Here is a 6,000-nt window from a genome sequence, read left to right as displayed (position 1 = left end):
AGTTTTGGACAAGAAATTCAACTCTTTCTGAAATAAACCTTACACCTTACCAGAAGAACTTTCAAGCCAACTTACCAGCTATCTTACCACTACAATTTCTTCCAATTTTTACCACCAAACATACAAAAACTACCCAAATAAAATCCCTTACTTATACACAGTTTTGCGCATTTTGCACCGCTTTATAAAATCCGACGGTAAACCCAATTGGAGCGGTATACCCCGTGTCAACACGGTTAAAAGGTTCACACCAGTTTGTACACTCGGTCCGTTGTTTTAAACGCTTGGACATTTTTTGTTCGTACTATTGAAATCTGTGCGCTCACAGCTGCGATGCTTTGAAAAGAGTTTTAAAAGTTGGTGTATGTTGCTTGACAGTTTTGTAGGGAACTAAAAAGTAGAAGCTTTTAATTTGGTTTTCGATGCAGATTATTTTAATGCAGACTATTCTATTTGTCAATTGTGACTTCACGATTTCGATAAAAATATTAACAACTTTTTGCTTTGGTGTTTTCCGTCGCCTATTTTTCAGGTTTTTTTATTTTCAATTATTCCAAAGGCAAGGTGTTTTGGTTACCCGTACAGGTTTTATAAAGAACACACTTAAACCTCAAAAACTTGCTTCCTACTAATGTTCAGACAGCCTCCCTGAGGCACAGATTGAACCTATAATAAACTTTGAACTAAGTCGCTCTTCTACCACCAACTTACTCTACAACTCTAGATTACTAACATAACTTCGACGAGACATAAACAAATGGCCACCCATCCCTCTCATCCTACATATCTCCATCTTGCTCTAACACGATGTTTACCATTTTCCCGCGCGCGGCTCCAGTTGCGCGGGGACCTTGCGCCGGCGCACACGCTCATGTCCGATACCCGAAGTTTCACGAAGTTTCACGAAGCTATACGAAGTGCAGTGACAGTGTAAAGTGGTTACAAAGATCTATTGTGTCTGAAGAAACCTTTAGAAATGCATTCCACAGTGTAGTTAAATTAGTTTTTTTTATCAAGTGAATGTAAAGGTAATATTCGAACTCGATTTTTTTACAATTACAGTGATTTTTATAGCATTTTTTCACACACAACCTTTTTACGTGGAACAATTAAACTTTCACAAGTTTGCTCTTTTAATTCAAATGGTCTACTTTTACTTGATATTTGAGTTTTTATTGACTGCAATTTGTTGTTATTAGGTTTTTATTTTTCTTGGTTTAATGTTAGTGTAATAAGGCGAGCATGCATGACGAGAAGTGTTAAAAAGTAGATATAATTGTCAAGTTGTTTCTGCCGATCTTCTTAAGAAACGCTTGATATTATACACTTATAGGTTGACAGGTATTATATTTCAAAATGTCGTCTCGATATTAAAACTAGAGATCTGATTATAATAAGCTCTACTAATCACCTTTTAAATTATAAATTGAAGATTCCATTGCATTATCCCCTTTCTTTAGTGGAGAAATCAATCCCAAGGTCTGTAAATGACTACAGGAATAATATTTTACGATAGTTCCAAGTGTTCCAACCAAAGAGACACTATGAGGTACGGCGGTCAAGCTGGCTCTGCGCAATAAAAAGTATAATTAATAATTACTGTCCCAATACTGCACAATGCACAAGACTCCTCCCCATATGAGGGAGAGATCAGACCTTGAGTCTATCAATCTATCCTAGAGCATATAACATCCATTTTAATATTGTTCGATTAATGTTATGTAGAAAAATAGGTGAAGGACGTATCTGGTCGACCTATAGTGAACCAGACGTATTGATAAGTTATAAAATTAATTATAAATGGCTTTGTTAGGATGCTTATCGTGAGGTCCCGGGTTGTGTTCGAAGGTCGGGCAGTGTTATGGAGTTTATCATGAAGGAAATACACGGTTGCATGGGGGTGTTCAACATATTAGGTCGGGAAAAAAGTCTTTTCGCAGTATAGTATGTATGAACTTGTAATAAAATCTCTTTGGCTTCAGGGATCACAAATGAGTACACGGTTCATTAGGTTTCTTTCAGTGAACTCGTGAGGTACCCAAATATCGAGCTTTTTTGTGTAGAGAAAAGATTTTATTACAAGTTCATACATACTATAGTGCGAAAAGACTTTTTCCCCGATCTAATATTTCTGTTGATACAATCGGCTATAAATGGTGTGATGATATTAATTGTGTTATAGGAAAGTACAAATTTTCTTACTAATATTATGAATTAGAAAGTTCAGATGTTTGTTTTGATGTCTGGTACTCGAATTTAAAGATATTCGTTACTTATATAGTTCATGACCTCGACTAACACATAGGTTTACCTTTTACCCCGGGATGTCTTTTCACGCAGACGAAGCTGAAGGGCAGAATATAGTAAGTTATACAATTTAGTCGTTATTGCCTAGCTTTGATTACCAAGAGACCAGAAATACATAATAGGTATATTATTACATTTTGCGGTTACGATAACGATGTTTATATACTTACTGTGTTCCGTTATACATTGACGCGTAAATATACCAACACATATGTAATATTATCGTTTCCTTTATATAAATATATAAAATTTAAAACAATGACGGTTATGTAGGAAACATTATAATTTTATTTGCGTATTTTGGTATGATTATTGAAAATATACAATAATGAGGTTTGTGGTCAAAAATGAAACAAAGATTTGTTAAGTTTTATATAAAACGAATTTATTGATTATATCAGAAATTTCTGCAGTAGACTACTTACTGGAGTTTCAAACATAATAAATCATATAATAAATAAAATTATCTAAAGTTATACCATTTTAAAAAGAAAATTAAGATATAGGTACTACTATAAAACCAATTTAAAACACCCAAACTAAAATGAAAACCACCCCAGTATCCCCAAAAAATCTAAAATTTAACCCTCAACTAACAACCAACCAGTATTTTCTCTAGCTACAAATAAAATATACACAATTTTACGTCTGCTCCCCACAATAGTTTCAGTTGTAAACGCTTTCGTACACTAACTCGTGTTATTGGCATGTAATCTACTGGTTGCAAATGTTTTGTGGTCCTTCCGTTTGTTTTACTTGGAAATAGACCACACACACTGACTACTACTATTGAGGTATAATATTAGGGTACTATTGAGTACTATTGAGGTATAATACAGACTTTTTAACCTGCTACAGTCCCACTGCTGGGGTAGGGTTTGGTCTTACAATTAAAGAGGAATTAGGCCTAGTTCAATCCAGTCAGACTTCTTCACATATATATCAGCTTAGCCTTTCTTCCAAACTATGTTGGAGTCGGCTTCCAGTCTCACCGGATGCAGCTGAATATCAGTGTTTTACATGGAGCGACTGCCTATCTGACCTCCACAACACAGTAACTTGGGATATAACACGATACCCTTCGGTAAGCAGTCAGACTGCTTAAAACCCTTATTAATTGTCTCTGTGGTGCCGTGGTTAAGATCGTCTTCGTCGATCGTGAAGTAATTTTCACTAATCTAAATATTCAGCTTATATGATTCTACCGCATTATCTTTCAAAACGAATTCCATAGAATCATTCTCTGAATTGACCTTTCAATTGGCAAAATACGAATCTATTACTCGTCTTTCCATCTAAGGCAATCTTCAATATCAAAGCAATGTATTATTTAATCAAACCGCATATAGATTACAATACAATTACATAAATCACAAAGAACCACAATTTGTATCCATTAAACCTTTTGTTCAACAAATATGGTACACAACTTTCAAATAATCAAAAAAATATTTTACGTCCGAAACGAATAGGCCATTATCGATAATCCTTTCACCTTTGGACAAAAGAAACATCGTGATATCCGAGTGAAAGTTAATGTTATTTTAGTAATTGCAGGAAGGAACTGGTTCGATGTCCGGACGTACAAAGTTTTGAACAATAGATGGCTGGATGTTTTGAGATTTTGATTGGGATAATTATAACAATGGATGAGGATATGCGACTTATGCGAAATGTTTCATCAATTCACTTGATTGATTTCATTCTTATGTGTGTATTGTGCAGTCAAGAAGACATAGACTGGGCTGTATAACAGATTAGATTTGTTTTAAATTAAATACCTGAATATGGTTGATCAAAGGTGAAACGGAAATAATAACTTGAGAAGTATGTACCAACGATTATATGCAATATTTTTGGTATTTCTCCTTTCGCCACACATTACTTTCTTGCACATCTCTGGGAGAAACGCAGAATTAGAGTAGTAATGATCAAGGCTCCTTCTTCTAGTAGGTATGTATTTCAAAACAAAAAAAATATATATGTAGATTTAGTTCTACTAAGATTCTTCTTCTTATTCTCTATTCGCCTTTACCCAGTGCCAGTTCCAATTTCACACATTTTTTTATTATTTCACATTATTTCCAAACAAAGACATTACAAGTAATTTTCCGTACATAAACCTAATAAACCATAACGCGGTCAGTAGACTTCCTCCAGCTAATCGCATGCCGCCGTCTTGTGGGAATGTAAGGCATTTTAATGGTGTACTGCAATTCTTCAATGGCCGCCCGCTTGTCACTGCGTTATAGACACATTAGCAGTATAATGTGGGGTTTTTTTATGGGTAATGGAAAGGCAGAATGCTGTTATGGGACTCTTGGGTCCAGGGCTGGGTATTTTGGACCAATGAAGAATGGCATATATGACAAGATGTATAGATATGAGTGAGGCAAGGGAAGTTCGTAGGGATTGTATCAAGTGGTGTTGGCCCTATGGGGAAAAGGCGTGATATTAGGTATGTGTGTGTATGAAGAAAGGCATGTCAAGATCCTTGTGAGTGACTATTTTCTTCAATTTGGCAGTACAGTGCTGTTTTGACGTATTAATCAACACAATTTTAGAAGAAGAAAGTTTGTAGGGATCATAACACGCGGTATTCTTTGATTTCTGCCTACCCCTATAAGAAAAATATGCCATTATGTGTATGTATATACAAACAATTTGAAAACAGCAGAGAAACAACACAACTCACACCTTTGACGTATGTGTAAAGTTAACCTTATTTTAAAGCGATGAAATCCAAAAACTGTTTAATTTCAAAGGTGTTATATTTAAAAGCAATATTACAGTACATACCGGTACAACATGTGCTACTTTCAATAACAATAAACACCGTACGCCTTTGCGGCCGTTACTACATCTCATTATAACATAACACTAGCTGACCCGCGCAACTTCGCTTGCGTCACAAAATTTTCCCCGTTTTTGTAACATTTTGCACTGGTACTCTGCTCCTATTGGTCGTAGCGTGATGATATATAGCCTAAAGCCTTCCTCGATAAATGTACTATCCAACACTGAAAGAAATTTTCAAATCGGACCAGTAGTTCTTGAGATTAGCGCGTTCAAACAAACAAACAAACTCTTCAGCTTTATAAAATTAGTATAGATAACTTTTAATGTATTTAGTTAATAAACGTTTATGGTGTGAATGTAAAACTGTTTTAAATGTTTGTGATTTTTTTTATGGTTCGTCTTCTTTTCGTACGCGTGGTAATTTCCGTTTGTAATTTGCTTACATTGCCACAAATATCACTTATTTGAATCAACTTATGGATTATAACGCTTATTAAGTGCTGCTTGGCGTTCAATATACAATTTTACAAACATCCTAGATTGTTCTAAGAGTATGTTTGATATTGTAATCATTAGCTAAATGATTTCTAGAAGGATTCCTGAAATTTCAGGTCAATATCAATAAAAGACTAGCATAGTAACCTAATAGGTCATTAGATATATAAAAAGTGCTCTTGTCGAATAAAGGAACGTAAGTGACACGACCTTTTTTCAAACATAAAATTTTAACACACCAATGAAATTCTCAAAAACAGTGAAAAGCTACATTTTTGCACTGAAATTCTGGCATCTAGCACAAAAAGCGAAGTGGCTGTCTCACAGCGCGAACTCTAATTAGTTCGTTTTCAAACTTCAACTGCACTTTGTGGAGTGACTTAAAAAAGGACTCTGTTT

At 34.9% G+C, this 6,000-nt stretch overlaps 1 protein-coding gene across 2 annotated transcripts in view; it reads left to right on the top strand.

Annotated features, from left to right (window-relative positions):
- The first annotated feature begins 772 nt into the window (after positions 1-772).
- ena (ENAH actin regulator enabled) overlaps positions 773-6,000 on the top strand; it is a 66,636-nt gene continuing 61,408 nt past the window's right edge. For both annotated transcript variants that reach the window (XM_076131852.1, XM_076131851.1), the window contains exon 1: positions 773-1,028. The gene's annotated coding sequence lies outside the window, so the exon portion shown is untranslated. The remainder of the gene's footprint in view (positions 1,029-6,000) is intronic.

The sequence above is a fragment of the Anticarsia gemmatalis genome, chromosome 26 (genome assembly GCF_050436995.1).
Source record: "Anticarsia gemmatalis isolate Benzon Research Colony breed Stoneville strain chromosome 26, ilAntGemm2 primary, whole genome shotgun sequence".
In the NCBI taxonomy this organism is placed as follows: domain Eukaryota; kingdom Metazoa; phylum Arthropoda; class Insecta; order Lepidoptera; family Erebidae; genus Anticarsia; species Anticarsia gemmatalis.
The sequence above is the reverse complement of the archived record's forward strand: the minus strand, read 5'-3'. Positions and strand labels throughout refer to the sequence as shown.